Source organism: Rhinatrema bivittatum, chromosome 2, assembly GCF_901001135.1.
Source record: "Rhinatrema bivittatum chromosome 2, aRhiBiv1.1, whole genome shotgun sequence".
Lineage (NCBI taxonomy): Eukaryota > Metazoa > Chordata > Amphibia > Gymnophiona > Rhinatrematidae > Rhinatrema > Rhinatrema bivittatum.
The window spans coordinates 503088151-503113799 of record NC_042616.1 but is presented as its reverse complement, the minus strand read 5'-3'; the positions used below and the strand labels follow the sequence as shown (position 1 = coordinate 503113799).

Genomic DNA, 25649 nt, shown 5'->3' with positions numbered 1-25649 from the left:
GTTTGTCGAACTGGTGTACTACATCTTCCAGGTTCATTGTGATTTGGTTAATCTGAATCATCACCCTTGAAAACCAACTCTGGAGCAGGTACCTCCTCAACATCCTCATTAGTAAACACCGAAGCAAATATTTCATTTAGTCTTTCCATGATGGCCTTATCTTCCCTAAGTGCCCCTTTAACCCCTCGATCATCTAATGGTTCAACTGAATCCCTTGCAGGCTTCCTGTTTCGGATATATTAAAAACACTTTTTATTAAGAGTTTTTGCCTCTGTGGCCACCTTCTTATCAATGTTTTACATTTAATTTGCCAATGTGCTGTTTCTTATTTTCTTCAGAAGGATCCTTCTTCCAATTTTTGAAAGAAGCTGTTTTGGCTAACACAGCCTCTTTCACCTCACCTTTTAACCATGCCAGCAACAGTTTAGCCTTCCTTCCACCTTTCTTAATATGTGGAATATATCCAGATTGTGCTTATAAGATGTTATTTTTAAATAATTTCCACACCTGTTGTACATGCCAAGAATATAAGACTTGCCATAATGGGTCAAACCAAAGGTCCATCAAACCCAGAATCTTGTTTACAACAGTTGCTAAGCTAGGACACAAGTACCTGGCAGGAGCAAAGGATAGACAGATTCCAAGCTGCTTATCCCAAGAATAAGCAGTGGATTTCTGCAGCTCTAACTTAATAATGTTTAATGGACTTTTCCTCCAGGAATTTGTCTTAAACATTTTTTGAAAGCAGCTACACTAATAGCTTTTACTACATCCTCTGGCAAAAAATTCCAGAGTTTAATTATGCATTGAATAAAAAAATATTTTCTTATTATTTTTAATGTATTACCTAGTAACATCATTGTGTGTCCACTGGTCTTTGTACTTTTTGATAGAGTAAACAATTGATTAATGTTTTCTTGTTCCATTCTGCGCATTTTATAGACCTTTATCATTTTCCCCTCAGCTGTCTCTTTTCCAAGCTGAAGAGTCCTAACTTCTTTAGCCTTTCTTCATAGGGGGAATTGTTCCATCCCATTTATCATTTTGGTCTCCCTTCTCTATATCTTTTCAAATTCTGCTATATCTTTCTTGAGATGTGGTGACCAGAACTGCACATAATACTCAAGATGAGGTTGCACCATGGAGCGTTACAGAGGCATTATTATATCCTCTGTTTTATTCTCTATTACTTTTCTTATAATCCTTAGCATTCTATTTAATTTCTTGGCTGCTGCTACACATTGAGCAGAACATTTCAACATACTTTCAATAATGAGAACTTTCCTGAGTGGCGACTCCTAATGTTGAACCTTGCATTATGTAGGTATAATTTGGGTGACTCTTCCCTAAGTGCATCACTTCACATTTGTCCACATTAAATTTCATTTTCCATTTGCATGCCCAATCTCCCAGTTTTGCAATGTCCTCTTCTAATTTCTCACACTTGCTATTTAACAATTTTGAATAATTTCGTGTCATCTGCAAATCTGATCACCTCACTTGTTTCCATTTCCAGGTTGTTTATAAATATATTAAAAAGCAGTAGTCTTGGTACAGATCACTGGGGCACTCTACTATTCACCTTTTTACATTGGGAAAATTGCCCTACTCTCTGTTTTCTTTCTTTTAACCAGTTGGCAGTCCTCAATAGGAAACTGCCTCTGCAATGACTTTTTAATTTCCTAAAAAGTCTCTCATGAGGGACTTTGTCAAATGCTTTCTGGAAATCCTGATACACTCTATCAACTGGCTGATTTCTATCCACATTTATTTTACTCTCAAAAATTTGTAGCAAATTTGTGGGGCAAGATTTCCCTTCGCTAAATCCATGTTGGCTTTTTCCCATTAAACTATGCTTATCTATATGTTTAGTAATTTTGTTCTTTAAGATACGTTTCTACCATTTTGCCTGGCACAGACTTCAGACTCACTGGTCTGTAGTTTCCTGGATCACCCCTTGATTACTTTTTAAAAACTGTCATTACACTGGCAACCCTCCAGTCTTCAGGTGCTATAGATAGTTTACAAATCTTCAATAGCAAGTCCACAATTTAATTTCTCTGTTCTTTTAGTACTCTGAGATGTATACCATCTGGTCCCAGTGATTTGCTACTCTTTAGTTTGTAAATTTATCCTAATACATCTTCCAGGTTCACTGATATTTGTTCAGTTCCTCCTAATCATCACCTCTGAATATCATTTCTGGCATGGGTATATCTCTTACAACTTCCTCAGTGAATACCAAACCAAATAATTCATTTAATCTCTCTGCTATGGCTTTGTCATCTCTAAGTGTCCTTTTACCCCTTGATCATCAAATGGTCCAACTGACTCCTTTGAGGGCTTTTGCCCTTGAATGTACCTGAAATAGTTTTATTATGAGTTTTTGCTTCCATGGCAAGTTTCTTCTCAAATTCTCTTTGCCTTCCTTATCAATGCTTTGCATCTGACTTGCTAGTGCTTATGCTGTTTCCTGTTGTCTTCATTCGGATCCCATTTCCATTTTTTGAAAGATGTTCTTTTAGATATTATATCCTCTCTCACCTCACCTTTTAACCATAATGGTAGCCATTTAGTATTCCTTCCACCTTTTCTAATGAATGGAATATATCTGGTCTAGGTTTCCAAGATGGTATTTTCAAACAACATCCATGCCTGAGCTAAACCCTTTACTTTTGCATTTGCTCCTTATAGTTTTTTTCTAATCATTTCCCTCATTTTATCATAGTCAACTTTTTTAAAAGTTAAATGCTGTCATAGCAGATTTATTTTTTGCGTTCTCTCCAGTTAAGTCAAATTTAATAATGTTGTGATTACTATTGCCAAGTACCTCTCACATCAAATCCTGTGTTCCACTAAGGACTAAAATAGTTTCCCCTCTTGTTGGTTCTTGTACCATCTGCTCCATGAAGCAGTCATTTATTTCATCTAGGCACTTTACTTCTCTAAAATGTACTGTTGTAATATTCACCCAGTCAATACTGGGGTAATTGAAAACACCCATCGTGTGAAATCACTCTTAACCTTTGAAGTTGCACCTTTCAGTTTTTTCTCACTATTTTCCTCATTTTATCAAAGTTTCCCTTTTGAAAGTTTACAGCTAGAGCTGTAGATTTACTTATTATCTCCCTTCCAGTCAATATTTCAAATTTGATCATGTTATGATTACTATTGCCAAGTGGCCCCCTCCACTGTTACCTCTCTCACCAAATCCTGCATTCCATTAAAAATTAGATCTAAATTAGCTCCTGTTGTCATCTGTTCCTTAACAAATTGCTCCATGAAGTAGTTATTTATTCCATCCAAAAACTTTACCTCTCAAGCATGTCCTGATGTTCCATTACCCAGCCAATATTGGGATAATTAAAATCTCCCATTATTACAACAGTGCAAAATTGGTTAGCTTCCTTAACTTCTCTTAGCATGTCATCATCCATCTCATCATTTTGGCCAGGTTGACAGTAGAATGCTCCTATTACTATACTCTTTCCAAACACACATGGAATTTCTAACCATAAAGATTCTACTGTGCATTTAGCATCTTGCAGGATCTTTATCCTATGTCATCCTTGACATAAAGTGCCACTCCCCCACCAAGTTGATCCTCCCTAACACGGCAGTATAATTTTTACCCTCTCCCCCTCTCTGGGCAGAGTGGTCCCCTGCAGCCATAATAGAGATCCCCTGCACTGCACCAGTCACCACTGCTGCTCAGTTCCTCCATTGTTGACTACCTTTATTATTATTTTTTTACTTAAACCAACAGTACAAATCTTAAACACACAGTGCCCCCTGCCCCCCCAAGTGTCCCAAAGGAGCAAAGGAAGAAGAGGAGAAATAAGGGAAGAAAATGAAGGAGGAATGGAATGGCGGGGGGGGGGGGGGGGGGAGATCCAGACCCAGGTCCTCCTGGAAGGCCCCCATCTCAACAGAAGGAGTGAACCAAAGCTGTCTCTTCTGGAGTCCCAGGAACCTTATTCTCCTGTTTCTCCTTTGGAGATATAGAAACTCTTGCTCAACTAAGGGAGGGAGAACCCAATCTTTCACCTCAGGAGCCTGAGCAGTGCCCAGTACTGCCTAACAGGCCTGAGTCTACCACAGAGCATGCTTGTCTACCATCTGCTAGAGACACGCTGGTGTAGCATGAATGTATATAAGAGGTGACATCAGCGAGCCTCTTGATTTTTTGTCTCCATAAGCTGGCTGGAGTACATAAGCTGTTGGTCTGGACTGGTCAGACTGAATGCAGGAGGACTAACCTATTGAATATCAGTAGCAACTGAAACATTTATATATTTTTCATATACAAGTATTTTATTGTGTAGTATTTATGTGGCAAGCCCACATTCTTTTTGGAAACGGAAAATACATTTAACTCCCTGTGCACAAATATACAATTTATTTTAATATAAAGAAAAAAAGATCAATAAATAAGCTATAGGTGATAATTTTTATTGCACTAACAATTCATTTTATGCTGCTTAGCTTGAAAGAGGAATACTTCCTTTATCAGGTCACTGCAGAAGGAGCTTAGGATGTTGTCTGACAATACAAGAAAACTGAAGGTTGGATTACAACAGTAGAATGGATTTTCAAGCTTTAAAGGAAAAGATGAAGGGGTGGTATGTTATAAGAAGGATGAGAATGTGGAGGGAGACAAGAAGCAGAAGTTACAGCTACAAGACAACTATGCCCATAAAGGATGAAGAAACCAGTATCTCAGTTATATCCCATTTGCATTTATTTCACAATGTTCATCATTTTAATTTCACATTCCTGGGTAGTTCTAAAGTTCCCTTACAGTAGCCTGATCATAAAAGATCATTGCTTTAATGGATTAGTCTGTAAAAATATTCCTCCATGGGAATGCCACCTTGCTCCTCTCTGCAATGTGTTCATTTTGTGTCTGAAGTGGTCAATTCTTGCCTTTAGCTGTTGACATGCTTCACCAATGTAGAATTTATTTCTTTTATATTTAAATTTAGATAGACAAGAGAATACAATAGTCAACCAATGTCAGTCAGCAATAGGTGCAACAGAAATATACCTGAAAGAGCAGGTAACAAACGTTTAGATTATATAAATAAACAGAAACTTTTGAAACTGTTGTTAAAGTGTCAACAAGCTCACAAGTGAGAGTTTGCTCAAATCCTCTCTCAGAAATGGCTACGACCAACATTTACCCCACATTAAATCAATGTAATTCTAAAGAGATCTTCTCCTGTATACCTAACAGAAAGTTAATTTACCAGTCATAAGAAGAACTCTCAATAGTCACATAAGGCCAGATTTAAACCTTACTATTTAGTACATACCTCTCCTGCAAGGTAAGAATTTCAACGCCAGAAAGGCAGAAATTGTTTAATCAGATCTTTTGAGATCAATTTTCAAAGACATATACCTAGGTAAATACATATTTACTGGCATAAACTGGCCTGACAGGAAGTTCGCTTACCATAAACAGGGTTCTTTGTAGACAGCAGGATGAATTAGCCATGACATCTGACAGTGCTGAATGGCCCCCATCTCTCTAGCTCAGTAAAATTTTACTGTTCCGCATGTGTGGGAGTTTTCCTGCATGCATTGCCCTGTGAACCCCTCAATCAATTGTAACTTTATTTATTTTATTTACTACACATACACTTAAACGCCTTACTGTTAAGAAATACCCAAAGCGATTTACAATAAAAATAAAATATAAAACATTTAAAACACAACAGCTTTAGCTAGTTAGTTGATTCTTGCTAATTCATTCTGCTGTCTATGGAGAACCCTCTTTATGGTAAACAAATTTGCTTTCTCAGTCAACAAGCAGGGATGAATTAGCCATGACACCTGGAGAGTCCCAAGCTGAGGGTTGTGTAGCAGAACACTCACTGAAAAAGCAAATCATACCCTCTGTGGAGAGTGGACTACTAGATGAATAGGCTGTGCAAAACTGCTTGCCCAAAGGTACTGTCACTTTTGGAGTGACTGTTCAGACAGTTGTGGAATGTAAAGGTATATATACTGACAACCAAATTGCAGTTTTGGAAATGTCCTCGATTGAGACGCTCTTAGGTGAGTCACTGAGGTAGCCAAGGCTCTTACTTGAGTCTTGAAAGAGTTTGTGATCTGAAGACCAGCCACAGTATGCTTGCCAGTTGGACAATGTGCATTTGTCAACAGCTACACCCAGTCTGTTAGGATCCTAGGAGACGAAAAGTTGAGAAGCCCAATAATGTGGTCGCGTTCCCTTCAGATAACAGGTTAAGGCCCTTTTTCAGTCCAGTGAATTGAAGGCCTACTTCCTTTTATTTGTATTAGGTCTTGGAAAGAACATAGACAAAACAATAGCTTGATTCAAATGAAATACAGAAACCATTTTAAGCAGAAACTTAGAATGTGGAACATCAGCCTACTGTGCAAAAACTATAGATATGAAGAGTAATAAATTAATGCTTGTATATTGCTGACTCTTTTAGCTGAATTGATGTTGACTAGGAATACCACTTTTATGTAAGAAACTTTAAGCAAACCAACTCCAATTGCTCATAGCGAGGCTTTATCGTTTGTGCCATGATGACAATGAGATCCCATGATATTGGTCGTTTTGCAACTAGTGGTCTCATTTGCCAGAAACCCTTCATGAACTTTGATCCAACAGGATGGATAGAGATATCTTTTCCATAAGGGTGGTAAGCAACATTGAGATGCTCTTTGACATATGATGTACTGAGGCCCGAAGAGGGGAGGGAGAACGAATACTGAAGCAGATCTTTTGGAGCCCAGGCAAACAGGTTCAGGGAGCCAGCCTGAAACCAAGATGAAAAATTTCCATTTAAAACTGTATGTTCTTCTAGTATATGGCTTCCTGGCTGAAATCACAATGTTCAACACCTTTAGATAGTAACAACAAGGAGACTATTGAGCACTCAACCTATATGCTGTCAAGTTGAAGAAGGGGAGGCTCAATGACAGACTAACATTCACTTGAGTTAGTAGAGCTGAACTGGATCAAAAAATGATTGGTGGATGGACTTACAACCTGATGTGGTAAGAGACCACACTTGTATGGGCCAAGCTGGAGCAAAGAGGATAAGACAGATCTAAGTCTGAATACTTTTTGAACCATCCTTGCTACCACCGGAAGTGGAGGAAAACCATACAGCAGATCTGCATCCCACTTGAGCATGCTTCATACTCAGACGGCTAATTCCTGCACAGAGAAGTATGGTATGCTTGACTGAAGAGAGTTGGTTCCCACCACTGGGACCTTTGATTGCGCTCCAAAGGCAAGAGGGACTCCCCCTTGGGCGAAGAAATCCAACATTCTGGATAGGAGGGTGTACTCCATGTCACTGGCCATCAGCGAGGTAAATAAAGCCTTCACCAATTCAGCCACCTGGTCCATGGACTGTTGAATCCCTTGACCCGGAGTGGGGGAGGAGATATTCTCCTTTGAAGCCAGTATAGAATCATCCTTCTGAGCAGCATATATTGGACTCCAGGAAGAGATTCTTTACTGAATAACTGCACTGGTGGCCGCATAGAGACCAAAAACACAATGGAACATAGCAAATTCAGTCTTCAGATGAAGCCCTCGGGTAGACAGGCAGAGAAGGGATTCCAGAAGGCCTGGGATCTGGACTGAGAAGGTGAAATGGAGATAAGAGTGTCACGATGGAGGAAGGTAACTTCAAAAAATCTCCCCGAGATTCCTTCAACGTCTGTTGCATCGAATAAGCCCATGGTGCCGTAGACCAGTGCACCAACGGCATCAAGGGCTGGGTTTGTCGACAATGCATGCTTCAGTGCTGACTGTAATGCTGGCTCAAACGAATGGCGCTTCTTCGTCTTCTGCCCTGACAAGTGCTGCAAATAAGGGAAGGCATCTGAGGGTGTGCTAAGGGACTCGCTGCCTCCTATGCTCAACACTTTTATGTCTTGCTCAACCCCTGAACTATAGCAGATCTAAAGCCCAACACTGCAGTTCAGGGAGCTTTGTTCATGGAGCTTTCATTGAACTTAGCATGGTGAGAGTCTGAAGAAACCCTTCTCCAAGAACAGGAATAGCTCTGAATTTTCACCAATCTGTGAATTTCCTCCATCTTCCAGGCCTTATTCCTCTAAGATGTCAGAGGTATCCTTCCACAGTCATAGCAATTATTATGCGAGGCCCTACTTACATTGGACCAGGTGCAATAAATGTGGGATGGAAATTTCCTGATGCACTGGATGACTGACTTTTCTTTAGTGGGGAATAGTACTGCATAGAGACCCAGAGCAATTGCATACAATTAACTTTCAAAACTTGTTGGGGAATACAAAAACAACATTAAAAAATTGGAAGATTTTCCCTTATCTTTGATGTGTAGGGTGAATCTGTTCCAAATGATAATCCTGCCCAAATGGCTCTATATGTTGCAAACAATCTGTAGCTATATTTCAAGAAAAGATTTGAGCAACTTTGAGAGAGTGTTGCAAGGATATACTGTATATGGAAGCGTGCAAAACAGAGGACAGCCTTAGAGAAGCTGACCCATAAGTGGGACAAGGGAGGAATAGGAATAGCAAATTTGAGGTTATACAATATAGTGTGTAATCTACTGCATGCAGCTGACTAGCTATTGAGGACTCATTTCTACATCTCCATGAGGTTGAAACAGAGCTTTTTTTTCCCCCTCTCTTGGTTTGAGATATATTGTGCTTTTGCCATTAGCCACTCTCTAAAAATCACAGAAGTAGCCCCTCGGTGACCCTTTAGTTAAATCTTGGAGATACAAATCTTTTAGGGTCATTCATCAAAATAAGTTATGGCATTAACATCATAACACATGCGATAATAACGCCAGTGCACGACACAAATGTAAATTTTAGGAAGGGGCGGGATTAGGGAAGAGTTTGGGCGGGATTTGTGAAAATGAGGGGTGCTATCGCATGGTTTTAATGCCAGAAATAACTATACAATTTTTCCTAGCATTAAGCTTTATGATATGCCCGAAATGGCCATAATGCAATCTGAGCTAAATTTTTCGAATTGCATTTCAGCCATTTCTTTGCTTGAGCAAGAGAGCCTCTGGGGAGGCCCTCACAATGTACAACTATTTATATGCCTATAGGAGGGGCATCTAACAGCTCAAGGTGAGGTGTTGGTGGTGATTTAGGGGCCAGTTTTTCATGCAGAATGAGACGTACAAACAGCACAGGACACCTCATGAAGATTTGATGTCATTTGGAATGAGGAAAGTCTCACAAAAATGAAACTTTGTACTATGTTATCTCACCCTAGCTTGATGGTACCCTGTTATAGAATCCATCAAGCTAGGGTGAGAGAACATGGTAGAAATGTCATCTTTGTGAGATTTTCCTCACTCCAAATGACGTCAAACCTCCACTGAGGTTTACTATGCTGTTCGTACGTCTCACTCTGCATGAAAAACTGGCCCCTAAACCCTAAACCACCACCAACACCTCACCTCAAGCTATTAGATGCCCCTCCTATAGAGATATAAATACATAACTACTATGAGGGCCTTATAACTAGTCTCTCTCTCTCAGCGTGAGATGAGAAATAGGAATTATCGTGGGGCGTGAAAGGTAATTCTAAAATTTCCATAAATATGCCCTTTTTCTTACCGCAGGCGTTATCCATGCATTATTATAGCATTTTGATGAATCTATGGGTATGTTCTTTACTTCAACTGCAGAGCAGACTATCACTATTTTTGCCTATTGTTGGTAATAAAATATTTTTGTCTAGGACCCAGTATCACATTTTTAAGATGTGGGAGGGTCAGGAATTGAAAGTGATAGCTCAGTTTTCTTTTTGTATTTTTTTTTTTTTTTTTACTGAGGAAGGAGGCATATGATCTTTTCAGGAAATGGTAGCTGAGTTTGCATTGGATCATAAACAGTATTTCGCTTATTTACAAATTCAACATTATATTCAGTCTCTGAAAATGCAAGACTGGGCTCATAAAAACAGACTGACAGATCTGTTCGATATAGAAGACCCATCCTGCCACACAATATCCTTTTGGGGCCGTACTTTGATTGGAAAGAAACCATGTGAGGGTTATGAACGGATGCTGTGGGGATGGAAGGTGGAAATGGAAATAGATCTGGCAGAGGATCAATATGCCCAATGCTTTAAAAGAATAAAGTCCATTATCTGTAACATCACATTGCAAGAATTGCAATATAAATTTCTAATGTGATACTACTGTTCTCAAAATTAGCTTTTGTTCTGAAACTAGCTTTATTGGATAAATGTTGTGGATAGAAGTATGTGTGAAACCCACTTTTATGTATACTTTACCAACAACAGGAAGAGGTACTCTGGGGGATGAAGTTGGGGTGGGGAGCAGAATTACATGCATGCTTTTGATTTTTTTTTGTCTGCACATACACTTTCATGCACAAAGCTACAGATATAACTTTGTGCATGTATGTCATTGTTCAAACCATGGACACCCACACATTTTCATGCTGACTTATACACAAGTCTGTTTTGAAAATTAGAAAGTACCCACAGACTTTAGCCTTATGTGGGCTGTTATAAACTTACTCTCCCTATGATGTATTATCAATGTAATAACTTGTATGCTGTATTTTGTTTTTGATATTATTGTTCTATGCTTGTATGTTGTATCTTGTTTTGATGTTTATGACAAATTGGTGAGAAATCAAGTTAAAATAAACATGCTTTACTGAAAAAAGGAGCTGAGGCAGGGCAGAGTATGACTTTATGAGATGAAGGTACCTCTGTACTTGGGGGTGGGGAGAAAGATGGTGGGGTTTGGAGGGGACCAGCTGTGGAGAAGTGAATGTGCATTGGAGGTGAGGAGTGGGGAGGCAGCACAGCTGTCATAAGCAGTTGATTGTGCAGACTCTGGTTTTCTCTATATACAGTAAGGGCTTTTGCCTCCTCTATACAGCTGGTTCTTCTTTTCCCTATAGTTATGTGGGACCACCAAGGGGATCCAGCATATGCCTGCAATAGCACAGCAATAAATATGGTCAAGACAAAGGTTAGCAAACTTAGATGTATTTTTAAAAAATATAAGAGATACCTTTTCTAGGCTTGGATGCTATGGAGTCATTAAGCTGTAAGGATGTAGAGAGGAAGACACAATTTGGGACCTTGGGTATGTATATTCACCCTTCATTGCTTCAGATGTAAACCGTACCTGAATAGAACTTGCCTTGAGCTTGTGTTTGGAAAGATGAGTAATAAAATGATATGCTGTATAATAAAGTAAAAATAAAAGAAATCTAAAATCCAAATTATTTAGTTGTTCCCTAAATGCAATTATATTAGCATTTTCTTATGTTTTCCCTGGTCTTGCACATTATTTAATAAGAGACCATCTTAGGAAGACTGATTTAGGAGTAAAATTGATCTAGGTTTCACAAATGCAGTGAATGCCTTCCCTTTGATTTTATGGCGTAGCTTCCAGATTTCCAGGTGTATATGGAGAGTTGAGTTCTCACATGCCTTAAATACTATTGCCCCTGTCAGATCTGAACGCTTTGCTCAGCCACATCTGCCTCTTGGTACTCTGATGACTTGCACTTGCTAAAGCAGGTCAAGATGCTGTCACAAGTCACAATTAGATTTGGATAAGGCATGTTTAGATCATGCCAGGAACAAGGCTGCTTTAAAAATAAAGTTTTTGTTTTTTTTTTGTTTTAGCAAATATCAGAATGGTTTAGCAAAATATCAGAATAGCTCTAGGAAATATCAGCTAATCTCTGCTCTCTTACAGCCACCGTGGTGTAACCAAGATCTGTCCAATCAGTAACTGACTGTGACAAAGTTGCAGACTTATTTGCAAATAAAATTGCTCAGATTTGTTAGGATCTGGAAAATTCCCTGGGTGGAGAGTCAATTGATCCTCAAAGGACATCTGACAGTATAAGAGCAGAGCATGTTGTTATTGTTCTCTTTGAAAGTCACCATCTGCTCTTTGGATCCTTGACCATCCTGGTTGATTAAACTGGCAGGTGATGGCTTGGTAGATTGGCTTATTTATTTAGTGAATGCATCCCTGAAGGAAAGAGTTATGCCTACATCTACCTTATAGTATAAAAATCTTCCCTAGAACAGGAAAACTGAAAATGTCAGGCCAATTACTAACTTGCCACTTTTAGGTAAGGGGATAGACAGGTGGTAGCTAGTCAATTATACTTTTTTTTTTGTTTTTTTTAAGATAAACAAAATATTAAATCATTTTCAAACTGGATGCAGAATGAGACATAATACAGAGGATGGCCTTAGTTGTAGTGGTGGATGATTTATGCTATATTTTAGAACAGGGAAAGTCTGTGTTCTTTGTTCTATTAGATCTGTCAAACACATTTCACATAATTAACCATATTTTATTGGATATGTTATCTAAATTAGACTTGGATGATATTGCTATTAGTTAGTTTTGATCTTTTCTCTTAGGGAGAACCAAGTATTAATAGGGGAATATGCCTCTAAGCCATGGAATGCCCCAATCCTTCCCCTAGTGGTAAAAATGTACAGCAGTTAGGGGGCAAATCTTAGAAGATTTGGGGTATAATATCAGTTATATCTATGTCCAAAATGTATCTCCCTTTAGAACTGGGAATTCTAAATCAATGATTACAAGCAATAGGTCTTTTGGATGAAGGATGATAAACTTAAGCTAAACCAGGCAAAGATTGAGATGCTCTGGGTGAAAATTTCTGGCATGCAAGCGTTAGCCATGCTACCAGTGCTAGATGGCCTCTGTGAAATGTAAAGTTTGAAATTGGGAGTCAGTTTTAAAGATGGATGCTTATATTTTAGCATTATCTAAATACTCCATTGCTAAACTTATGACGCGGACCCTAGGGTCATGCTACTAATAAGTCCTGGTTTCTCAGATGATAGCCACCATAGGGCCTTATTTTCCAAGCGAAGGTAACGCACGCCTGCACTACCTACATCGTGGCGGAGTCAGTCCCGGAAGAGGAGGAGTCAGGGGCGTCACTGGGCCGACTCTGCAACGACGGCATGGACAGCGAAAAGGTAAGGGCCTTTTCGCTGCCTATTTTGTGCCCAATAACTACTCCTTCTATGGTGGAGTTATTGGGCACGATGCCGGCAGCGATCGCACCGCGGAGGTGCGATCGCTGCCGGCTAGCGCAGGACCGCCCCCCGTTTCGGCCCCCCGCCCCTCATTACCACAATTTTCTAAAGTATTGCAGGCCTGCGATACTTTAGAAAATGAGGCCCATAGTGTAGGATGGAAATAATGGGGAGGTTTCCATTCAAATACAGCCCCTCCCTTTGCAGGGTCTGGAATTGTCATCCCCCTGGTGTGCCCATATAGCAGTGCTCTAGCTAGAGCTTGGGAAGCAGTCCCTTTTGGTTTGCACAAGTTTAGGAGGTAGTTAGCTTAGCTTTTGTTGTTTTTTTTCAGGCCCAATCAGAGGAGCCAGCAAACCCTGCTCGGTGGTCCTGATCAGGGTCGGGAGATGTTTCCTTTCCAGTCCACTTACTGGCTGGTTTGGATTTTCCCTCCGGTAACATATTTTGGATTTACTATTTTAAATGGTAGGAGCCTTGTGAGAGCCTGTGTACCAGAGAATGGGAAACCCTTTAAGTGGTGGTGACCTGCAGCAAGCAATCATTGTGGTGTTATTCTTAGTTTTTGGAAAGATTTGGTTTCAAGATCCAGGAGGAAGTTCAGGCTGCCTTTCCCTCCTGACCGAAGCACATTCAGGATGGCCGCACATTTTACTTTCAGTATCCTAGGCGACTAACTAATAGCCTCATCAACATGCATTTGCATGTGATGAGCGCTTTTAGTTTTCGGGGGGGGGGGGGGGGTGGGGGGAGTTGGCTGTGCGTTTTCAAACATGCTAAACCCCTTACAGTATAAGGGGTAATAGACGCGCATTCTAAACGGTGCGCTTGTCCGAGCAAACCGTACTGTATTGGCTTGTGTGAGTAAAGGCAAAGAATAACATCCTTGAAGACACCTGTCCGATGCTTCCAAACCCCTGGGGAGAGAGAGCATTTCTCTCTCTAAGCAAATACATTAACCCTGTTATATTTGGCCAGCTGGAAGAGGGTGCTCTGCTCATCCAAAGTACACCCTGCCCACCTGGGGACTCTATTTTTTCTGAGCCCTGCAGGGTAGAAGTTCCCCTGTCTTTGGCACTAGACATTCCTGTACAGATTGAGGAGGAGATTGCAATAGAACACATATGGTGGTGCTATGGATTAACTTGTGTGCCATTTTCATACAGATTTTACAGTAAAGATTAATTTGGACACTAACACAGTGGCTTCAGTTGTTTTATTGGGCACATCCATCACACACTGGGACATACAAGTTTCCAGGGACAAGAACAAGAACACAAGGTGTCATCCTTAGCTCACGGGGCCTTGGGAGTAATCTCCACCCCCATTCGACAAAGGATTCAGGCCCTGGCAATAAGAGTCCGTGTTCAAGTCAGCCTGGGAAGATTCCAGCCCTGAAGAGTAAGCCAAATATTTTTATGGCCCTATTGGGTAGCAATCTGCATTCAGTAATGGGGTTATACTTAGATTAGTTGGAACTGCAACCAGGACCGGATTTAAGAGTTTGATATCCTATAGGAAGGGTTAGAGTCGGGGGTGGGAGATTCTGGAGATTGGAAAGTGGGGGATGTTCCTTTCCTCTCATCTCCTCCTAAAGTCTCAGAGTACTATCACGGTGCCCCCTTTGGACTGCTGGAGCAGGCTCTTCCTTGGCACAATTGCACTCCTTCGCCATGGATATTTGGTACCTTCAAGATGTGGCTCCCTAGGCAATTGCCTATGTTGCTGATGCCTAAATCTGGCCCTGACAAACTATTATACGCACTACTTGCTTTGTGTTTAGACTACTGTAACACCATGGGGCCTCTTTACTAATCCATTGGTAAAACAGAATATTACTGTGCATTTTACTGTAAGTTATTTCTCACAAACCAGATCGGTAGACAATCCTCTGGTGCAAGATGGAACAGGCACATAGGGTGGTAGCAGATAGGCAGGCAGTGATTCTAAATTATACAAGCTCACAAAATAAGGCAAAGTCCTGTTTTTAAACACACACAATTCATAACACTTCCAAACACAGCCAGTAATAGTTTAACCCTTCCTGTGTGCTGATATGTATTCTCAGATCAGTGCACAGAAAACACTAGCCAACAAGTTTTGAGGAAGCTCATAGTGCAGGCACAAGGAGACAGAGCTGCAGCAGCAAAGGCTCCTCTGTGGCGCTTATTGTTCGTTCACCGGGTCCTGTGCAGCTACACACTTGCACATCTTAAGGGAACTCTGGTGGGCAGAGGAGTCCCAAGGGGCGTGCTTTTTTTAAGCAAGGAGCATTTGGCCAGTGGAGTATGGGATGCTGATCAAGGGGCTACAAAGCCCTTTAAAAATGGTTGTCTTGCCAAGTCAGGAACACGCATAGGGGTGGATTTTAAAAGAGTTATGCGTGTAAATCCTGCGCACGTTGAGCCTATTTTGTATAGGCCCGGTGACGCGCGCAAAGCCCTGGGACGCGTGCATGTCCCGGGGCTTTGTGAAAGGGGCGGGACGTTGGTGGGACCGAGGCCTCCGGCACAGCGTCCATTTACAAAATAAAGGTGGGGGCGGCCGAAAGGAACTAGGAAATCCATTGGGGCTCACCTAGGTTTCGGCGCACGCAAGGTGCACTAGTGTGCACCCCCTTGTGCGTGCAGACCCCAGATTTTATAACATGCGCGCGGATGTTATAAAATCGGGCATACATTGTACATGCGCCTCTGCTGAGTATATGAAAGAGTGCAACAAAGGAGCATGACCTTTGTGTGCTCCTTCATGCAAGTTGAGCAAGCACGGAGAAAGTGATTGCTGCCATTTCCTCTGCTGTTTGGTCCAAAATCTGTGTATTATACTGTGTGTATATCATTCTCTGTCGAATCATGTCCCAATCATCTGTTATCTCAGTGGTCACAGGCCAAGGCTGCTATGGAAAACTGACTCCTTTGAGGCGACTTCTCCATTGTCGTCTTGTAAGTGCTAGCCCTATCACAACTGTGCTTGCTGTTTTCTATTGTATTTATGCTGTGGAATGTTCAGCCTGTAAGGAGGAAGATCCTTATCATTTACAATCTTCTTTGTTCCAGTCAACCTGATATCTATATTTCTGTAAAACACAGGCAATCTGTTACTTTTCATATTAATCAGCTTGCCCCCTCCTGAGCTATGCAGCGTTTTGCAACCCGTATCAACAAAGTGAGGTGGTGGCCTTATGGCAATCGTTCAAAAAATGTTTAAACACCATTTATTAAAATGAGACATTGTTCCTCCTTATGAAAAATTGTTGTAATATCTACCATACCTAACTTTTGTTTAGTGTATTGTTCTCACACATTGTTGAACCACAATACCTCTCTTTAAATGGAAACTCTGTCAACTCTAGCTATAGATTTGAAATCTATCATAGTAGTTGGAGACTTCAACCTGCACCTTGATTCAGATTCTCTACCTTCAACAGGTTAATACACAGATTTCAGTATGAGTGCAGGTTATCTTTTAAATAAATAAATTTGTTTGCCACTGAAAGAATTGTGTGTTTAGAAATAGGACTTTGGGTTACTTTGAGAGCTTGTATAAATTAGTATTTGCTTGTAAGTTAAGTTTGCAAAAGTCACTTACTTGATCTGAAAAGTGAGAGTACTTATTCCTGGGAACTACACACTAATTTGAGTGCCCCCCCCCCCCCCCCCATCCCATCCCAGGCTCTTTTTCTGTTGAATAGATAGCCTTCCCCTTCCATTTAGGAGGAAAATATATTAAAAAAAAAAAAAGTCAATTTGAGATTTTGCATAACATACAATTAACCCTGATTTTAGAGATTTACACATTTTAGTCTTTTTACTGGTCATTCACAAACTAGTTATCAATTTAAAAACCTTAGAATTTAAGACACCAAATAATTTAATATCCCCTAAATGGAGAGGCATACCTATTCTATAATAAGCTTTAAAGCTGGGGGCTAGCCAATCTTTTGCACTGTCACATGTATTATTTGCCTATTGATAAGATGTATCCCTAAACTTGACTATCAGAGAACAAGTCCAATCTCTTGAGGCCAGAGTGGTAGACTTGGAGGAGCTGAGGCAGACAAGGGAAGTATATAGAGGAGAATATCAGGAACAGAGTAGAGTGGACCTAACTCCAGTCAAGTAACCCCTTGTGATGCTCTGGAGTAGCAAGGTTACCTGACAAGAGACAATCACCTCTGCATGGCAGAAAGTGATCCTGTAGCTAGAACCTGACCTCCAGGTGATACCTTATCTTTTTGCACTGAGGATGTCTCTCCAGGGTCAATGCCCAGGAGGGACGGGTTAGGACAGCTGTTATAGTGGGTAATTTGATCATTAGAAATATCTGGGTGGCTGGTGGGCATGAGGATCGTTTAATAACTTGCCTGCCTGGTACAAAAGTAGCGGACCTCACTCACCACCTAGATAAGATTTTAGAGAGTGCTGGGGAGGCGCCGACTGTCATGGTACATGTAGGTACTAATGACAGGAAAGTGCAGGAATGAGGCTTTGGATGCGGGCTGTTAGGCAGGAAACTGAAATCCAGAAACTCCAGGGTTGCGTCTCAGAAATGTTCCCTGGTCCACACTCAGGACTTCAGAGGCAGGCTGAGCTCCAGAGTCTCAATGCGTGGATGAGATGAAAGTGCCAAAGATGAGGGTTTTAGATTTGTTAGGGACTGGGGGACATTCAAGAGAAGGGGAAGCCTAATTTGGTGGGATGGTCTTCCCCTTAGCCAGAATGGAACCAGGCTGCTGGCACTAAGCTTTAAAAAGGAGATAGAGTAGCTTTTAAACTAGACAAGGGGAAAGCCGACAGTCGCTCAGAATCGCATGCTTTGGAACAATGCATCTTTGAAGGATACTAACAAAACAGGGATGTTAGGGCATCCTGATAGAGAGGTTGCAATAAATGCTAAAACAGTCCAGGTGCCTTTAAGTAAAGAGTAGACATAGCAGAAAGATTCCAAATTATAGCTGTAAACTGGTTAATGCAAACAAAATACATACTCAAATGTCTGCATACAAATGCCCGAAGATAAAAAATAAGATGGGAGAGTAAGAATGCATAGCACTGAGTGAAGAGGTAGATATAATTGGCATCTCAGAAATCTGGTGGAAGGAGTTTAGCCAATGGTACACTGTGATACCAGAGTACCAACTATACCACAATGACAGGATGGATCAAACAGGTGGAAGGGTGGTGCTATATGCTAAAGAGGGCATAGAGTCAAACAGGATAAAAGATCTACAGGAAACAAAATGCAATGTTGAATCTTTATGGTATGTTGGGGGAGAGTATGCACGGAGAAGAGGAAAGGGACAGCGAAAGGATGTTGAGGGAATGAGGTAGGTAGGGCAGATGCTAAGGAAGAGAGAAATGGAGGGTTGTTGGTAGCAAGAAAGAGGTAAGAATGGAAGAGGAGGTGTGATCTTTTTTCAGATTAAACCGATTTCACCCATAAATTGCCAGATTTTTCCCAAAGGTGACAATTTGTTTAAAGCGATAGTCACCCTAATTTAGGCTGATTAAAAAGCTGTTGCAGAGCTGCAGATGCAGCATTTCAAGGCCTCCAGCCACTGGTGGAAACCTGTTTGGGCCAAAGCACATGCTGTTTCAAGTCCCACCCCCCAGCAGTGTAGGTACCCACTCTCCAGTGCTGCCCATGCTGTCTTTCAAGTCCCACCCTCCTCACTCCCCAGGTAGCCAAAATGCCTGTTGTTGCAAATGCATTTGAAGCAGGCCATATCCACTAGAAGCACTTCTCAGCAGGCTGTCTGGCCCTGCACAAAAGCAGAACTGCAGTTCTGCAGAGCACGGGAATCTCAGAAAGCATACTGCCAAAGAAAAGAAGAGAAGCCTGGACCAACCATGAATGCTATTGTGGGGAGGGTTGTGAGGTGCGGGATGGAAATTCTTGATGGTGGGGGTGGTGAGAAGGACTGCTAGGCAGAGAATGGAGATGCTGCTGAGTGGGTGGGTGGGAGAATCTGCTTAATATATTTATTGTCCTGGTTTCTGTCCTCCAAAATAGATTCCAATGTTTAACCAGAAAAATGTCTTTTTTTTTTCAATTTATTTTCTCCTGTTTTTGTGTCATAATAATCCCCGATAAATTCCCAAGAAAAAAATAAAGAACAATAAAACTAAAAACGAAGGTCACTAATCACGGATAAGTGGTAATGTGGAAAGTATGGGAGACAAAAGAAATGGAAGGGTAGGAGAGAGGACAATGGAGTGAAGGAGTAGGTAAGAGCTGAAAGCTGTGAGAAAAGCTAAAGAAGAGCGAGAAGAGATTGTAATAGAAAGAAAGCTGGGAAGAGAAAAACAGTTTAGTTCCCGGTGGTGGGCTGGCAACAGTCATAAGTGGTAGCGGTATGGTAGGGGGTGGGCATCCTTCCCTCCACCTCTACTCCCTTGTAGAAGTTACATGCCCAAAAGTAGGACACACCCTAGAAAGATTAAAGGGAACACTGTGCTCTGGACGGCTATAATCCCTTACCAGTGCAGCCTACCCAACAGAATACCTTTGAAGTCATGATCCCAGTTTGAAACCCCATCTCTAATCTTACTTAAAAAAGACAACAAAAAAAACCCGTTTCCCCCAAACCCGCTCTCATCTCAAGGCAAGGCAGGTTTTCAGGTTCAGGCACAATGCCTGATTGCTCCTGTCCCATGGCACCAAACTTGGGGCCATAATTTTTTAAGTCAGTGGAGAGCAGGGTTTGGGATCAGGAGTTATGGCAGGGCAGGTGGGTTACAAAGGGGCTGTTTTGTTTTATCAAGGAGCAGTTGGCCACTGGGAGTGGGGGTGGCGCGGTGGATTGGAACTGGAGCTAAGGGCTACATGGACTTTGTCCCACTTGTATATGTGTTAACTTTCCACTGGGAGCATAAGCTAGTCTTGGGAAAATTTTGTGCTACTGTGGAGCGCAGAATTTGCGCAGAATTGCCATATACTGCACAGAATTGGGCAAAGATGGAGGTGGCCTTAGCGTGCTGCGAGCAGAGCTCGTCCCGCTCGTGGCAAAGATGAAGGCCCTGGCACGCCAGAAGTAAAGCACGTCCTCTAGCGGTGAAGATTAAGGCCCTGGCAAAGATGGAGCAGGCCCCGGTGAGATTGACTGTGTAGAGAGGTATGTGTGTGTGTAAGATTGCGAGCTTGGGGGGGGGGGGAGGGGTGAGAAAGCATGTGAGGATGCTTGAGTGTCAGTGCCAGAGAGAGGGAGCCTATGTGAGGAGATTGTGAAGGAGTGTGTATGTGTGTGAGAGATTGGGAGCTGGTGTGTGTGAAAAAGGGATTATGTGTATGTGAGGGTGCCTACTTGTTTGTGAGAGAGGGAGCTGTGTGAAGGGGTATGTGAGAGAGATATAGGTAGCCTGTGTAAGGGCGTATGTGTGAGAGAGAAGGGAGCCTGTGTGGGTGTGTATGTAAGAGAGGGACCCTGTATGAGGGGATGTGTGTGTGTGCGAGAGAGTGAGGGAGCCTGTATGAGGGGGTGTTATGTGCAGTAGAAAGAGAGCGTGTGTGTGTGTGAGAGACGGACAGAGGGAGCATACTAAGAAAGGGGTCAAACTCTGAGAGTGGAGATAGAGTGCAAGGGGTTGAGCCTAGAGGTGGAGGGGAGAGATATTGGCAGGTAGAGGAGTTGGGGCCTGAGAAGGCTAAGTGGACAGGGGAGTAGGGAGAGAGAATGGAGGAGACACTCTTACAGTGAACTTCAAGAAAAATTCTGCTCAAAAGATTTAAAATTCTGTATCTTTAGGTAATAACTTTTTTCTGTATTACATTTTGAATTACTTAAAGACTGTCATGTATATTGTATTATTTTGACCAATATAAAGTATGCATAATTTTAAATTATTTTTGCACAGAATTCTCCCAGGAGTAATACACAATCTCTTAAGGTGTAATCACCTTTCCAGGACTTATTGCAGTTTGCAAAGTTTTCTCATGATCATAAGCCATTTCAATATTAATCAGCTGATTTGTATGTATTTTCATTTGACATAGTCTATTAATATTTAATTCACCGTTGGTAAACTTTTTTTGTGGTAAGCAACACAGATAATGCATGATGATGCAGTTTTAATGCATGTCAAATGTTGAATTTGGCATTTAATGCCACATTATTGCAGTTTAGAAAACAAGCTTCTATACATGAGTCTCCTGTGAATAAAATAAGCAGGAGACTCATGGCTACTAGATTAGTGGTGGGCATTAGGAGTAGAGACAGGATTAGGCCTATCTTTAAAAGAACTGCACTGGCTTCCAATATACTTTTGAGCTATTTCTAAAATTCTGACCTTGGTATTTCAAGCTATAAGGGGGACGGGTCATAAGTTTTAAAGAATTGAATGCATTAGTATTCGCCATCTCACGCTCTAAAATCTTCTCAAGAAGCTTTTCAGCGTACTCTTCATTTTTCATTGATGCTTTTGGCGAGGACTAGGACTAAGGCTTTCTCTTGCACTTCCCTCATCCTGTGAAATACCATTCTTATAGGGTCATATATCAAATCGCATTATGGCGTTTTCGCATGCATTAACGCATGCAAAAACACTTTAACGCACGCGATAAGCGCCATAACACATGGTGCGATGCAAATTTTTAAAAGGGGGAGGGATTGGGGAGGAGTCTGGGATGGAATTTCCGAAAAAGTGGGCTGGCTTCACACTTTGTGAAACAATAACACACAATATCGTACAGTTTTAATGCCGAAAATAACTACACCTTTTTCAATTGCGTTAAGCTGTGTGATTTTATTTTGCAAATTCCATTTTGGGCATTTTTAGGTTGGGGGAGGAACAGATGTGGGAGGAGAGGGCGGGAGGGATGGAGAGAGAGAGAGAGCGTGCACCTCTGGGGTGGCATCATAGTAAGCAGCTATTTATGCTACTATAGAGGCCCACCTAGTAACTTGAAGGTGAGTTTTAGATAGTAGTGTAAGGGTTAGGGGCCACTTTTACATGCAGAGTGAGATGTACGAAAAGAACAGTACACTCTTGTGGATATTTGATGTCATTCGGAGTGAGGAAACTCACAAAGATGAGATTTGTACAATGTTCTCTCACCCTCAACATCGAGGGATGGACCATAGTCCCCATCAAGCTAGGGTGAGAGAACATTGTACAAATCTCATCTTTGTGTGAGTTTCCTCACTCCGAATTTCATCAAATCTTCACAAGCATGTACTGTTCTGCTCGTACGTCTCACTCTACATGTCAAAGTGGCCCCTAACCCCTACACTACTACCTAAAACTCACTTTGAGTTACTAGGCCTCCTATAGAGATATAAATAGCTATTACAAGGGCCTTGTAGATAGGTTCTCTCTCCCCCCCCCTGCTGTGGTGAAATGAGCTCTTTGCAGCTAGGAAAAAGCAATTAAGTAGATATTATTGCTATGTGCGAAAAGTTAACGCACTTTGCGGAAATACCTATGCAAAGCGGCAATGTAGCACACATTGCGATAAGTAGGAAATTAACAAAACACGCCCCTTTTTCTATCGCATGCAATATTTACAGTAATTTCATAAATCTAGCTATTAGAGAGCCATGTTTAGAAACAGATTACCTATCTTTTAGATTTTTTTTTTTTTTAAGAGAGGACTTTGGTACTTAAAATGACATTTTCACCTGATTCATACTATGCTTTCACAACTTATTTTATGTTTTAGTCAATCAAGTTAAGTTTTTTAGATACATTTTAGATTGGATGTGGGATCATTTTGAGATTTTAATTATGTGTTTTATTTTATAGAAGCTGTGGTATTTTTACATTGTTTTGTTTTATATTTGATTTATCTTAATTTAGATTTTCACTGTCTCAACTGTCTTATGATCATTTTATATTTGTTATATTGTAACTTGTTTTATGTTTTGTTTTTCCTCTTGAAGCTTTAAAGGAAGAGCGGTTTACAAATCTGAGAATTTAATTACCTTACTTACTCACGTATAAGTCGATCTCATGGATAAGTCGAGGATATTTTTGGGCCAAAAAATTGAGCATGTTCCTGTGACTTATGGATAAGTCGAGAGTAAAACCTAGTGGCTTATGAAATTAAGGTGAAATCATAATAAAACATTTTCTTTTAACTTTAGAAAATTTCTTTTATTTATGAAATGAAGAATAAAGTGTGTCTCAAGAAACATTTTCATTTAACAACTTAAATAATTAAAAGTGATTTTCTTATCAAATGAAGAACAGTGACTCATTCCGTTCATTCCAAATCTGATTCTTCATCATCAGAATGTCCGAATAAATGGTGGAACTGTTCATTGGTGATATCATTGGCATAAAAGTTGTCTTCACTATTGACATCTGTTGAAACATTATCTGATGCTGACTCTTCTTTTCTTCATAGATGGCATCTTCTGATCCATCCATAGCATTGCTAATGCTGTATTTCAGGAATGACTTCTTGACCATTTCTGATGCAACAATCTCAGGCATCCTTTACCCATTTTGCTATCAAATCAATATCTGGTTTCATCAGGTTCCCTTCCTTTTGTTAACTTTGCTTGACCAGAACACATCCATTTTTGACACATATTGTGCAATTGGTCCTTGAAAGGCTTCTTGAGAAAAACATCTAACGGCTGGAGCATTGAAGTCAGACCTCCTGGAATAAGTGATCACCATTTTCTTTGCATCATCCCTTACATCCTCTGTTTTATGTGCACGGAACATATCCCACATCAATAGCAATGGGCATTTTCTTAACCCCCGTGCCTGGAAGTCTACCCCACACATCGCAAAGCCACAATTTCGCTTCATCCTCTTCCATCCTGCCTTTAGGGCGAACATGAACAGTTATGCCTACTGGAATTTTTAGGTTCTTGGGCATCATTTTCCTCTTGAATATTACCACCAGGCGCAGTTTTGTGCCATCTGCCAGGCAAGACAGGACTACCATGAAGTGGGTCTTTTCATAACCAGTTGTTTTTACAAGTACGATCTTCTCACCAACACCAGATACAGTTTGTTTGTCAGGCATATCAAATGTCATTGGTGTTTCATCCATATTACCAATATTATTCATATCAAAATGATTCTTTATTATCTGCTGAATAAAGAATTTATAGAATGAACTGACCTTTTCATCAAGCTCTTTAGGCAGCTTCTGCGACATCTTTGTGCACTGATGAAGGCACAATCCATATTGGTTCATGAACCGCAAACACCAACCAGCCAATGTTGTAAATTTCCTCATTTTTTCTCCAATCTGACGAGTTTTTCACTAATATCAAATTCTCTTGCAGCTAAACAATTATTGGCCTCCTTTGCACATTCAATAACTTTCAGGTTAAGTAATGCAGTGTAAAATGCTCTCTTTTTCTTCTCAGAGAACATTTTCCTGAGTGTAAGAAGTCATTATTCTAACGACTATCCCCAGATGATTGACTCCTACCCTCCCTCTCCCATGGCTATCCCCGGATGCTTGACTCCTTCCCTCTTTCCTCCTCCTGATCCCTTAAACTCAACCGTTGCTATCAGGTCAATGACGGACTTGCGGTTACCCAGGCTTGTTCTCCTTCCTCTCCCATGGTGTTACTGTGTCACACTTTGGACCACATGGTTCTAAGTGTGCAAATCAGACTCTGGCAGGGGAGGATGCACCTGAGCAAACAAGTCCTGTTGTCTTGATAGCAGAGAGCAGGTGACTTAAGGGATTGGGATAGGGAGGAAGTGAAGGAATCTTACTGCCGCACTAGGATACCGCAGGGGAGGACTCGCCTGAACAACTGCAAGTTACTTCATCATCCTGATAGCAGTGGGTGAGTTAAGGGGGAGGGAGCGAAGGAGTCCACCACTGGGGATAGTTATCAGAATAACTAATGTGGGTTGACCCATGGATAAGATGATCCTGTGTTTAAGAATGAATTTTAAGATTTTAATTTCTCGATGTATATACGAGTATATAAGGTAAATGAGTTACGTCCCTCACGGATTTTACATTAAATTATTTTTTTTATATCTAAGCACATGCACTTTGGCAACAGGTTATTGTAAATTGTTTTTAAAGACTAAGGGCTGTTTGGTATGTGTATACACCTCTAGAAGTCCCAAGTCTGACTGTGGAATCTGTATAAGAAACTGGAGTCCCTAGCAGTAAGAAGGACTTCACATAGTTCACCTTCTCTCTTTTCACACTTATTTGCCCTAACTTGCAAAATCAAAATGGAAGCTTGGCCAGCAGTACTAACAAAGCTAAGCAACTCAGAATTAACAAATTGGGTAATGTGGCACTAATGAAATCCACAGGCTGTTAGGGGAAGGGGAAAATCAGTGAAGAGAAAGAATGGCAATAGGGAGAATTGAGAAAAGAAGGGCAGAAAAAGATGGGGAAATAAAGAGGAAAGACCTGGAAGCTGTATACCTAGAAACCATAATTAGATGAATTCTAAAGTACTGAAATTATCATAAAATCTAGAAAATCACAAAAGATGTCAGAGAGAGAGAAAGAAGAAAAAAAATGAAAAGCTAAAGAACAGAAAATGAAATAAAAAATAAAAATAATGCAATAAAAAAATTATCCTGGTACACACACAGTCTAGGAAATTATTTTGTTTTTCAAAGATAAATAT

The 25649-nt window shown here is 40.8% G+C and overlaps 1 protein-coding gene across 1 annotated transcript in view; it reads right to left on the bottom strand.

Annotated features, from left to right (window-relative positions):
• Nucleotides 1-25649, bottom strand: part of HIVEP1 (human immunodeficiency virus type I enhancer binding protein 1) — a 487602-nt gene that overhangs the window by 128752 nt on the left and 333201 nt on the right. The window lies entirely within an intron of this gene.